The 14,107-nt window shown below is 41.5% G+C and overlaps 1 long non-coding RNA gene across 1 annotated transcript; it reads right to left on the bottom strand.

The window, feature by feature from the left end:
• Positions 1-9,476: 9,476 nt before the first annotated feature.
• On the bottom strand, positions 9,477-11,802 carry LOC144025836 (uncharacterized). Its single transcript, XR_013284965.1, has 3 exons — positions 11,368-11,802; positions 10,813-10,864; positions 9,477-9,913 (listed from the first exon to the last, which is right to left on the bottom strand). It is a non-coding gene; the product is annotated as an uncharacterized LOC144025836 (long non-coding RNA).
• Positions 11,803-14,107: the final 2,305 nt, after the last annotated feature.

Genomic DNA, 14,107 nt, shown 5'->3' with positions numbered 1-14,107 from the left:
TCACGCCCCTCAAAAAAGAAAGAAGGTGTCCAGAGTTTGGGACCATTTTGAAAAAATTGAGGGGACAAATAAAGTTAAATGCAAATTATGCAAACTAACAATGGCCTACCACAGCAGCACATCATCGATGTTGCAGCATGTAACATGGAAACATCCATACGCAACACTTGAAGAAAGCAGAGCAAGGTAAGTTTAGTTTTTATTAGTGTGATAATATTGCTATTTAGAACGCAACGCACTGCACTGTATTGCTGACTTGAACTTGCCGTTTGACTCTAGTAGTCTTAACTTAAGGCGCCGCTCGACGACGCGTCACGAGTAGCAAATGTATCGCCAAGCTAACCGCCTAACCGGTCATTCTCAACGAGATATGCAGGCAGACAGGCACACGATATCCTTCCTTTAAGTAAATCACATTTGCTAAGAGCCGCTACGTGTAACAGCCGGGACAGTTACAAAAGTACACCTCGAAGAGAAGAGGATTCACGAAGTTGGCAATCACTCTGTGTACGTGCCTGCGCGCGCGTGTGTGCAGGCGCGCCACACAGACTGTAATTGAGGACGAACAACTAGCGTAGACTGTCAAATCAATGTTATTGTCTGTCAATTAAAGAATAATGAGCGTAGTAGATGGAAAAATATACACGATATATCGAGTGGCAAATTGGTCACTTGAGCCTGACCAAGCAATTTCACTAGACAACTCATTCTGAGTGGTGATATATTAGTGTACAGCACCACCTAGTGGCTGAAAGGCTGACATTTATGTGCTAAAGTAAAACAGATTTAGTAGTAAATTGGTGGACTTTGAGAATGAGATTGAGCTTCCGCAAAACACAGGAAAGGAAGTTAATGTTATAAACTCCCTAAAAAGCAATATAGGGCTGATTAAGATTTAGATTATTATAAAATAAAAAATAAGATATCCTGCACTTGGTTAAATAATAATAATAATAATAATAATAATAATAATAATAATAATAATAATAATAAAAAGTCGATTAGTCGTCAAATATATGAGAAGTCGAGTCGATTTTTTAAAAAGTCGTTAGTGACAGCCCTAATTGTAATTTTACTTTCATTTTCCAGGTTTATGTGTTTGACAGATTTTGCCCACTCACTCTGAAAATTTTTGGTTTTATTGTGCATGACCTATATTTTACAGTTGCCAGTATGTGTGCTCTCAGACATACTCAAAGAAGTGGTCCTCATTGAAGGAGATGAAGTAATCCTGAAACTGGCCCTAGTGTGCACTACATTCAGGAACACAAGGTGCGTTTCCATTACCCTTTTTCGCAAAAATAAAAGCAATATTGTACTATTTCGATAAAGTACAATTTCGAATTGTCGGTGTTTCCATTGACGAGAGTTTCGCTTCTGAGGCGCAATTCTCGGAATGTCCCGTCTCGCGAGACCTCGCTGTTCTGTAGGAGGTGTTCATGATGTTTACGGTAGACGGACGCCCGGTGTAGTTATATTACTTTAAAATCACTCACCCCTCATCGGGCGGTTTCGGGCATTTAGTGTTGGTGTTGTTGTGTATGTCCCTCGGCAGTCGACAAGCAGTTCTGACACGAATGCGAGTGATACCGTACTTCCTACTTCCTGTAATCCTAAAATGTTGTTGTTCCCATGCAGAGATTGGGTAAAAGACGGGTTACAAATTGTTAAAAGTTTCTGATGTTTTCTGCTAAATTAACCAGACATGGCAGGACAGGATTTCAAGCTCTCCTCTCCTTCAACTTTTCGAAGGAGTATCGCTCGATTACACCTCTCTCTCTTTTATGCTCATGACGTGCAGTAGCCGATACAAATCACTTCAGCATGTAAAACTAAATTACAAAACCGAAATTAACAATTCTCAAAACAAATAGTAATTGCAAGTTTAATAAAAAATACACATAAACAACATGTTACAGTCTTTTCCGCCGTGACCACCGGCGGGTGTCACATGACTACTAATGTGCAAAAAGTGTTTCCATTACACTTTTGCGAAATACTTCTTTTTCGATACGTCTCAAAAACCACCTCATGAGAGCGCAAAAACTTTTTTGCGATATTTGAGAGTTTTTTCGCAAATCCGGTGTTTCCATTACCAGCTTACTTTTGCAAAACATGCCTTTTGCGCAAAACTGAGGGTAATGGAAACGCACCTACAGTCTCCACTGTCAGCTTCAGGAGACAGGCACATTTCCAGTGACGTGACAGTAAGGGCTTTAATTAAAGCTACACAACACAGAGTTTCATGTTTTTACCAACTCAAATGAAATGTTCATTTTTGCTTCACAATTTATTTTCCACAGGTGTTGCTCCATGGAACAAGTATTCTGCTTCCTATGTTAATGAATTTTATGCCATGTACAAGATTCAGAACTGCTGGGAATGTGGAACCCATTATAAAAACAGCAGCCCTGGTATATAGCTTTCAGTGGATATTCTTAATTATGTTATAGAGCATGGTCTTCTCCGGGTACTCCGGACTCCTCCCACATTCCAAAAAACGCGCATGGCAGGTTAATTGGGCGCTCTGAATTGTCCCTAGGTGTGCTTGTGTGTGGGGGGTGGTTTTTCGTCTCTGTGTGCCCTGCGATTGGCTGGCAACCAGTACAGGGTGTTCCCCGCCTACTGCCCAGAGCGAGCTGAAATAGGCTCCAGCACCCCCGCGACCCTTGTGAGGTATAAGCAGTCAAGAAAATGGATGAATGGATGTTTTTGAGCATGGATGTTCAATGTCATAAGTAGTCAGAGCACATGCCATGCCGTCATTTGCCATTGGTCAGTATTATTGTTCATATAATCTGTATGCTATTTCAATCTTATTCACAGGGTATGTTGGGACGGGGAAAAGAGGAGTACCACGAGCCTTTTACTCCGAAGACCCTCATCCGGGGTACTGCAGTCTCGTCTGCTGCCAAATGCAATTGGTAAACATAAGTTTAACACTCGCAAAAACAAACACAGGATTACCTGATTAAAACAACTACTCTGTGTCTTCATAAATGTATTATTACCCAAAGTGACACAGCAAAGAACATCTTTGTCATATTTGATTCACATCTCTTTTCAAATGCACACAAGTATATTACAAGAATTGTGTTTTTGTTTTTTCTTTCACCTCCGTAAATCAATAAGCGCCATCCCATTTGATCTGCTAGTGACACAGAGGTCATAATTCATGTGTTTTGTTACATCTCACCATGGCTATTCTAATGTGTTGCTCTCTGGTCTTCCCTTGTCTAGGATTAAAAGTTTGATGTAAAACCCTTTCAGACTTGTCTGTTGTTGTTTTGTGGATAAAGGAAGAAAATTCTGAACATATAAAGAAAAGTTGTGCACTTCTTTTTCTTCAGTCATTCATTGCTTTGTTAATGCATTTGACATCTTTAACGAAAAAGTAAAATGTGCTACTGTAGTTGATTAAGTTAACTTGTGAGTTTCTTAAGTATTAGGTTATAATAAATGTTTTGACTTTATGGTAGTAGGCCATTACCTTTGATTAATATTTATATCAATAGTCCATGAGACAGACATGCACACACATGCAGGTTACAAATAAATTTGTAGTTACCTAATAACCTGAGGCTGAGTACAGAACATATTGGTGAGGAAATGTCACATCTAAGGCAATAATTGCATCATTTCATTATCATCATTATTATAGTAATTATTTTCTGCAATACGCACGACCCTCCGCAATTCATAGCGCAGTGTCACCTCTGAGGAGACATTGGCAAGAAAATATGATGTCATTTAAATAACAAAACGTATGGGCTGAGATTGCAAAAAATGTAAATAAACCAAAGTATAAAAGCAGGATACTTTAAGATTGAATAAATAATGAAATAGATTGGAAAAAATACATTAGATAAAATAAATATAAAAGAATGGAGGTAAAATAGCACATAAATGCAAAAAGTAAAACAAATATTTACTCAAATTTAATTTACTGCGATGGGACAAAATATTGTAAGTTGACGTGCTAATGTGTTCCTTTAATCATTACGACTGTTTTTGTGATGTATTGTGATATGTGAACAGCAAAATAAGGAAACCAAACCAACGTGAACACATTTGACACTGGTCGCTTGCTGTACTGACGTCATCGGCAAGCGCCTAACAGGCACGAAGGCCCCCGGATAGATCTGGCAGGCCGAACACATCTGGTACCGACACCGGCGAGCGAGCGTGCATGCTGCCTAACCCGGAAGTAGATTTGTACGTCGAAGGATGCGCGTCTGACCACCCCCACACCGATTGACATTAGCTACCTTTAGCTGTCCATCAAAGCTAAACTTAAAAGGAAGTATATGGTTGGTTGGCAAGTCATTTTTTACTTGAAGTCGAAGCAATGCAAGTTTATGTGACTGATAGGAAAAACAGATTGGCAAGGCCTCTCAAAACCCAGGGCGGGCACAGCTGACTGCCCCCCGCCCCCCTAATGCCCGCCCATGCCGCCGGGTCTGGTGGAGGCAAGGTCGAGTATTTAACTCATTTGCTCCCAATAACGTGTAAATACATTTTTTTTGTAATGTTTTAAGTGTCCCTAAGACGTATTTATACGTTTTTTTTGTTTTTATGCTAAAGTATACAGAAGGCTTTGATGCAGCCTCTCAACTGCAAAGAACGGTTGCAGAAATGGTAGTTATTACACAAACGGCCAGCAGGTGGCAGCAGAGCAAAGGAGATCAACCAGGCCCATCTAGAAAAAAGCTAAATTACTTACAATTTTAAATAGTTTTGTGAAAACTGATGAAACTTAGCTCTCTTCTAATGCAAATTTCTGCAAAACGGAAACTGTCCTGTTATCTTTTGAGAATGAAGTGGCCTCTGAACGGAGCTTTTTGGGGGTATCGTTTTTTGTACGAAATGGGTGAGCTATGCATTTTTATGGAATACGACGGTATCAACACGACACCTGCATCTGGTTTCGGGACCCTGAACTCGAATGACTGGGGGATTATCAGCGAACTCGTACCCAGGAGCTTTAAGGAGTACACGGCGTCACCGTCAGATGTGAGCGGTGAGATTTTATGCTTTACATGGATCAGTAGAACTGTTCCAAACGGACGATGGTACTTCAGAGTAAAGATCGAGCATGTTAAAGCAGAAGCTTGTTCAAAAACCACAGGAGGTTGTAGGGAGTCGGCACACATGTATTTTACGCTGGAATCATTCAACACGGAATGTGGTGTTTTCAGCCAAATAGTGAGTGTGCCATGGGACGAATGGAAGGACCGCATGCTGAGCGAGTCTTGAGAGAATTTCTTCCCTGTATTTTAACAGCAGATTGTGGCTGAATTTTACAGGGGTGAGAAAAACCTTGAAATTTGATTAAGCCTCATCCACCGCCACCCCCTCCCCTATCCCCCCACACCCCTCCACCCCCTAGCCACCACCTCCTCCCCTCCCCGCCTCCCTCACCCCGCCCTCCAAGCTATGCATCCCCCGAGGGGGAGGGTTTTATTCTCCCTGATAAAATAGGACGCCGACTCGACGGGGTCAACATCTTCTCACCCTACTACAAACGTCTGACTCACAACAAGAAAAATCTTCAACGATGCAGGCCGCCTATGAACGAAAAGGAAGGTCGCTGGCACCATCGCCAACATCCCCGCCGCTGTTCCTTCTACACAACGAAGGTACGCGTTCTTGCTTCGAACCGCCTATCTTAATTTCCTCGAGTCCTGAGTGTTCGGATACCGAGGAAAACGAGGCCGACGTTACCTTTCTCGAGGGACCCGTCCAACGAGGGGGCGCGATGGACGTCTCTCCGGATCCCCGCACAGCGGGGGTGAACCCGGTCGCGATGGAGGAGGAGGGCGAGGAGGAGCGGAGCGGCGGCCCTAAAAAAATTCGTCTACCCCTGCTGCGGGGAATTTTTCACCCCCGAACGTCAGTCGACATCGAAAGATTGTTACGGAGGTGTGACATCGTTACATCCGACGAAGGAGGAGGAGGACCCCGCCTGCGGCAACGCTGGGCCGAACGATGACGTCAGCGGCTCTCCTGGAAATATCTCTGAAAAAGAGAAACTTCTTCTTCCATTTACGCAGTCGCTTTCCCCCATAAATGAGAGAGCCGGTGGGGAGAGCAGTCGACCTGTAGGACCTGGGGTGCCTGCGTGGGCTCTTTCTAGCGGGACATCGTCTGCTGACGCACCGGGGGTGCCGGCGTGGGCGCTTTCTAGCGGGACGTCGTCTCCTGACGCATCGCTGCAGGGTTCACCGACAAGCCCCGTACCACACCCTGCGCCACCCGGCGAGAGAGACGTCGATCTGACTTGGACCCTCTCTCCTATTTTGTGGGTGAATAACGCGCGCTATCATTGCATTAAGCAGGCTGTTAGCTATATGCTAAGGATCGCTATCCATAGATATAGTAGAAATATGTGTGACGGATGTTTTCATTTATACACATGCCGAAATAAGCACACCTGTTTTTACGCGCCCAGACGTCCGTATTATTTCGGACAAAATTTCGATGGTATCGTGGAGGTGCTGTGTAACGGGAATTTCATGTCGACAATCCGCCGGATTATAACGATTACCAATCATCCATCCACAGAAGCAGAAGTGAGACGCATCGTAGAATTTGTGCTACACGACTACGCGTAAGAACGTCTGATTTTTGACAGAATAACCACCGTTCTTGCCAGTACGTGGGACGGGTTCCTGCTACCAGGAGTCCACGACCGAATCCGTAGTCTGTACGACCGCGATGGGTAACTTTTTAAGAAAGCTGATGATGAACTATTACTACGGAATGGATAATTGGATTGAAATTTTGGAGAAAACCATACAAAAACGTGATGATGATGATGATGATTGCAAACGTGTCAAACGCCCGATTTTATTAATTGATAAAGTCAGGACATTAACCCCCTCTTTATTTGGTCAGCCATGGGAAGAGTATGTAAAACGTGTTGTTGAAATAAGTCACTTCAACATTTCGGATACTATAGAATACGCCATATACGAGTGAAGGGGTGATCCTGTCAATGCGGGTCAATTGATTACCCTCACGACATTATTCATAGACTAAATACGATACTGTCAAGACAATAACATGTCTCATAATCTGATGAATGTAATGAAACAATTTAAAAGCTTTATCGAACGCAAAGTACACCCCCATGTCTTATTCAGAGTGCTTTACCAAGTTAATCCTTAAGTTTTTTTTTTCTACTCACAAGGCAGAAAATGTATATGGCCTGTATTTGCTTTTCTTAGTTTTTTAGAACCATGTTTTTTTAAAAATCATGTATACTCGCTTTCTTGAATTTTTGAAACCATATATGAAAATGTATGTTTTGTGTTTGCTTTTTTCATTTCCCATTGATAAAAAAAATCATGTATACTCGCTTTCTTGAATTTTTGAAACCATATATGAAAATGTATGTTTTGTGTTTTTGCTTTTTCTTAGTTTTTAGAATCATGTATACTTGTGCTTTTTCATTACCCATTGATAAAAAAAAAAATAAAAATAAAAAAGTCTGAGCGCATTCTTTATTTATACCAGACACACGCACGCAAATAAAAAAACAATGAATTTGCATCGCGTTGTGAAATATAACAATGTAAATTATTTATAAAACACACACGGTAAACAATGCATTGAAATATAACGATGCAAATTATTTAAAACATATAGACATATTTAAAAAATATATTAACGTAAATTTATTTTACTTCCTAATAAAAATCTTTAAAAGAGTTAATTTTAAAACAAAGGTCTATAAAAATTATAGACGCAACCTTTAATAACCATTAAGAGGTGAGGATGGCGGAGGGTAAACGTTTAAAAGAGCTATACTACGATCCTAAACATCCGTCCAGTTACGGGGGTATAGAACGCCTTCATAGAGGCCTGCGGGAGGCTTTGAATAAAAAAATAAAACGTGATAAAGTTAAAGAATATTTATCGCAACAAGATACGTATTCGTTACATAACGTCCGTATTAATTTCCCTAGAAACAGAGTGTTTATTACGGGGCCCCTGAGACAATTTCAGGCCGACCTGTGTGACATGCAGGCCTTGGCCGAATACAACGATGGCAATAAATATTTATTAACCGTTATTGATATTTTTTCAAAACGCGCGTACGCGCGCGTATTAAAAGATAAATCGGCGCCGAGGGTGGCAGAGGCGTTCGAATCAGTTTTTGCCGAGAGCGGCGTTCCTAAGAAATTACAAACGGATGAAGGAAATAATTTTTTAATAACCGTTTCGGCAGATTGATGAAAAAGCTCAGAATCACTCACATTAGGCGCTTTCACACCAAAAAGCCCAGGAACTTTGAGTTCATGGTAGAGTCAGTTCCGGGTCCGAAGAACTTGTGAGCGGCCCACGAGTTTGCGTTCACACGGCATGAAAGCAGGCAGGGTAGTTTATTCAAATGAGACTGATGACGTGTGTCAGGGGAGGAAAAAAAACAGCACTACCCCGCCTGTCCAGCAAGTGGCGGTACCGGTAAAACTGAATGACAAACAACCAGTGTGACGTTGAAAAACGCGACCTTTGACCCTCCATCGCCATTTGTTATGATACAAGGCATATCATCTTTTCGTTCTCCTTGTCATGTTGTACAGAGTTGTGTTTGCAGCAATTAGAACTTCACGGGAAAGGTTGATGAGAACCATTGGGACCCGCCGTATTACCACATCAAGATGAGAAATGGGCAGGACTTGCTCACTTGGAAAGACAGTCAAACCTGCAAGCACGAAGACGTGCACTGGTAAGGTTTAAACACAATTATACGAAATTTATCTCACATCGGAATTAAGCTGTAACATGTAACGGAGCTCCCCTTGCAAGGTGGAGAACACGAAAAAAAAAAATGAAGTTACAGAGTGTATTAGTGCCTTAAACACATCGTATGACTGGCGCGTTCAGTTGCACGTCTACTTGCGTGTGTCCCCGCGCGTCGGTCGTTTGTGGATGTTTTGTCGTACTTTCTGCCATGAAAAGGGCAATCGCTGGAAACTGGTGTTTCCTGCCTAGTTCTCGTGCAATTCACGGCAAAATAGGGCTTGATGGCGAGTTGCTGTTCACGCTACATGTACGCTGCGTATTTCATAATACCGTTGGACCTGGATGTATTGTTAGTCTGTCCGCATGTTTTTTTTCTTTTCTTTTTTCTGTTAAACACATGATTGACCGATCCAAAGTGTTGAAATGGCTTGCTTTCTTTGACGATGCACGAATGTTAGAACAAAGGTGCCGGGATTTTGGGAAAAGTGCTGATTTTGGAAGTGTCAGATTGCCACCTCAAGCCAGTGGTTTATCATAGGGCCATAAATTGGTGCATATTCCGCTATTTTAAGGTATTCTGTCATGTAAATCACAAGGCTGTTGCACAAAAGTAATTAATGTAGATATTAACATTTATTAATTTGTTGTGTTTCTGTTTCAGATTTGCCACTACCACCAATCTGGGTGTGTTCCGCGCAGGGAGTGGAAGAACATCAGAACCTCTGAATGGTGGGACGCTGTAATTATGTTTGCATTACTGTTTGTCAAAAATAAAAACATTAAAAAGAATTCATTGAGCATAAGTTTTTATTCGTGTGGAAAAAAAAACAGAACCACAAAAGTGATATGAAAACAAAAGCATTTATTACTTATGCATTTGGCTTATTTGTGTCCACAAGTCTGTTTTGGACTGCCAGGAAGCCCATTTGGAACTCTCCGTTGTGCCTTTGTTCAACCAGCTCATGTGCCACGTGTTGATCTTCCTTGCGCTCCTCGCTTCTGAGGTCAACTTCCTCCTTGTGCTGCTCGCGTCTGAGTTCAAGGTCCTCCTTGTGCAACTGCATTTCTTCTAAGAACATTGCACTCGTGGACTCCCCCTTCTTTTCATCAAATTGGTGCAGGTATTCCAAAAATAGGTGGTCTCGGTCCCGTGTCCGCTAACCTATAGGGATGTAAATGTACAATGAGTGACAGTAAATACTTTTGATGAGCTTCCAGTTACATGACTTTGAACTTATTGGAACTTGACAAAGGGGCAGGAAACTCTGTTCGAGTGGCGCAGTTTCTGCTTGTGGACGGACCATCCTCGCTTGTACCTTCCTAACTCATCGACTTAAACGGTTTCAACAGATTCGTGCAATGAGTAAGAGTACAGTACAATGATTTAGGTAGGGGTAAAACACGGCACTCACGTTAATGTACTTTCATTTTTCATAGTTACAGAACAGAATATGCCACACTACATTGCCAAATATGGCGGCATGCACTTGAAGCTTTTTTAGGCAATACACACTAGTAAAATTGCAGGAATGTAACTTTTTTTTTTTCCCCTTTCTCAATGCACCATTATGAGTGAAATGAAAATTGTATATGTGAGTATGAGGATTTATTATTGTGTATGCCTATGAATTTCATGTACATACGTTAATGACAAATGCACGCATGTGTTAAGGTGCAATTGTTTACACAAGCAGGATTACACATTTTCTTTTAGTACATTCCAGTAAAAGAAAATGTGTAGTAAATTAATACATTCCAGTAATGTACTTTTTTTTTCTTTTTTTTTTTTAATGAAATGAGTCAGTAGATATAAAGAATGGGTAGGACTAGACAAGTTTTTAACTTCTTTCTACTCCTTTGAACATGTAAACTATTATGAATGATTGCAATAAGTTTCTTCTTTCTTTTAAAATGTTAACTGCTACTCATTTGTTTATAATGTCCAATAAACAAACAAACACACTGCCTTATTCAACGAGGCAAAATTAATTGTGAGTGGGGTGTTGCTTTAAAAGTTTTAAATGAAGCTTTTGAAGTTATATAAAATGAAATGAAACATACCAGGACTGTTCAGGGAGGCATCATAACGTAAAGGAGAGCAGAGAAGGTCCAGCTGTAAGTCACAGTACATAACATTATTTTTCAGTTTCCCTAGAACTGTTTATGAGTTGTTGTTGTTTTTTTTGTTTTTTTTATGAGTTGTTAGGTGATGAGGCTAACAAGTTAAAACGTTTTAGTTACGTTGAATGCAGAGCTTTGTATTAAGGAAAAAAAAAACAGAACAAAAAACGAAGTGGTTGTTTTGCTTTTAACAGTGAATAGTATGCCTAGCTTCCACACGTCCTTTTCACGAAGCTTTTCAATTTCGTCACTGAAAGCAGGGCTATTTCGGCGTTAGCTGCCTACAATACTTTTCGTTTACTAGGTTAATTGATTTAGGAATGATTTCACATTACATGGGCTCGGAGTTGCCCTGGATGCGTGACTTTGCCAAGCTTAAGCTAACATGCTACGCTAACAGTTTAATGCTAGCGCGGTGTAAAAGCCACGTTGCGACCAAGCATCGACCTAAATAAATTTATATACAAAGATGTGCATGAGGCAATTCTGTCTTACCTTCGTGTGTTAGCAAGGCTGTTGGCAATGAATCCTCGCACACTGCCGTGTCCTTGCACATTGCTTCCAGCATGGTGATTGCAGAGTCCTCCTTTGTACTATTGGTGGTACAACCCATCCGGTGGCCGAGAATGTCGTCCAGTCTTTCATACATTTATTAATTTTGCGGTCATTTCCACTGTGGTTGTTGTGGTCCTTGAGTTTCCTTTAGTCCTGTTGGAGTTTCTTTAGTTTTTCCCTCACCTGCTTTTGTGTGTGTAATGTTAACTCTGCTAGCTTCGCGGTTATTATCGTTTCTTGTTGGACTTTCGAAGTGCCGTTGGGTCTCCTCGTCCCATGTTTGCTCAGGAGAGCCTGTACTTCCTCGTCCGTCCACCTCTCGGTTTTTTAATCCTTCCATTGCCGAAATGTTTGAAGAAAAAGTCGTAGCGCCCGATAGAGTGTAGTAAAGAAGAAATGGCGGCTTTACCGCAGGGAAAAAAAAAATCATCTAACCAAAACGACACACCTCCTCACCCAGTCAACCAATCATAACACACTAGACAACACGCCCCCACCTTGTGTAGTTCAGGGTACACCCAAATACCCTCCTCAGGCCTAGGAACTTAGGTAGAACCGTTTCGACCCCCCCAGACCCGGAACTGGTTTTGTGTGTGAACACAAACTTTGGACAAACTCCCCCGGAACATAGGGAAGTTCCTTCATAAGTTCCTGCGGTGTGAAAGCGCCTTTTGCAACGCATAGCGACAAAAAAGCCCAGGTGGTGGAAAGGTTCAATCGGACTTTGAAAACTAGGATGTGGAGATATTTTACAGCAAAAAACAGCCGCAGATATATAGAAGTATTGCAAGATCTCGTAAAGTTATAACGAGAGCTATCGCAGCAGTATTAAAATGAAACCAAACGAAGTAAACGCGGAAACGACTCGAAAAGTATTTTTTAATTTATACGGAAACATCCGCATAGGTGGAAAGATTAAAATGAATTTTAAAAAAGGAGATATTGTACGGATATCAAAATTAAGAGGCGTTTTCGACAAGAAATATGAACAGAGCTTCACCGACGAATATTTCACAATTAGCGAATGTATTCCTCGAGCGCCCCCTGTCTACAAACTTGCAGATTACGACGGGGAGAAAATAGAAGGGTCATTTTACGAGGAGGAATTACAGAAAGTCGACGTTTCTAAAGATCCCGCTTTTCACGTGGAAAAAATTATAAAAAGACGTAAGGTTAACGGACGGACTCAATATCTAATTCGTTGGAAGGGTTGGCCTTCCAAATTTGACAGCTGGGTCCCAGCGTCTCAGGTTATTGATCTTTAAAATCAGCGGTAATATAAGTCATAAATCATACGTTAATATGGACCCCATTAACGAAGGAGGGTTCTACGTAACTCTCCCGTAAAATTTGAGCATGGATATGTTTAAGGATAATACAATCACGCAGTATAGAGTTAATCTAGCGCGTCATTTAGATCTGGTTAAGGGAGATTGGGAGGTCGCTTTAACCGAGATTTCATACCTGCGCAGCTGGGTAAACATCCCTGACAAACATACGTCGTTTTCCTTATTGAATACGAAGACGTCCAAGCAATACGTTTTAGACGTTAAACCCGGCGACTACGATAATCTCGATAAGGTGCGACAGGAGGTAGAGAGTGCTATAAGAGAGAAAATAGGCCCTTTCATTTTATTACATTTCAACTCCTTGAAAAGAACATTTTTTTTCTTCGCGGCGGAAGGCAGCTATAAGATTCGCTTCGAGGGTCCGTTGGCTTATATACTCTGTATGAAAGAAGGGGAATGGTTCACTATAGATTTAGACTGGACCGACGCGCCGCATCCGGCGGATATAAAGGCGGGACAATATTATCTTTATGTATATATGGATGTAATTCGGCACCAGGCGGTTGGTGACGCCTCCGCTCCGCTGTTGAGAGCAGTCCCTGTTTTAGGTCGCTACGGAGAGATTATTTATAAAAATTTTAACCCCGCTTATTACCATCCGGTTAGTAAGAAACACATCGAAGACATAGCGATACAGATTAAGACGGACCAAAATCAACCCTTTGGTTTCCGGTTTGGGAAGATCATTTTAACGTTACACTTTAGACCTAGATAGATCATGGTTATTATGACGTCACACCCGGACCCCTACCGCTTCGTACATTATTATGAAAATCAAACCAGAAGCGGCATTCCTGGGTTTCACGGAACCCCGGTTCAATATGGCCGAGGTTTAGGATCTATTTTTGCGAAATTATTTCGTTTCGTAGCTCCCTTAGTTAAAAGAGGTTTTAACGTGGCCAGACCGCACATGAGGAGAAGAAGGTACTCAGATCCCCAATAAACCTTTTCAACCACTTTTTACTGCGGGGAATTCTGTTCGGGAGTTCCATAATTTATTTGAGGCTACCGGGAGGTATCTGAAAGATTTGCCCCTGTTTTTAGACTTGCAGGACTTCCAAAACGGCTATGCGCTTTTTGCTTTTAACCTAAGCCCCAGCGCCGATACTGAGGCGTTATCACCCGTTTCTAACGGCGTCGTGAGACTGGATATGAGATTTAGAAATCCTTTGCCATACACCGCGACCCTTATTGTTTATGCCTGCTACGACTCTATCATAGAAATTAATTCAAAAAGAGAAGTTTTGATCGACTATTATTAAAAGGATGAACGGCAGAGATTTAGAACGCCTTATGAGACAAATTCAGGGGGAAAGATTCCTCGGCGTCTT

This window comes from Festucalex cinctus, chromosome 9, assembly GCF_051991245.1.
Source record: "Festucalex cinctus isolate MCC-2025b chromosome 9, RoL_Fcin_1.0, whole genome shotgun sequence".
Lineage (NCBI taxonomy): Eukaryota > Metazoa > Chordata > Actinopteri > Syngnathiformes > Syngnathidae > Festucalex > Festucalex cinctus.
Note: the sequence above shows the minus strand (reverse complement) of the source record. Positions and strands in the feature narration are given on the sequence as shown.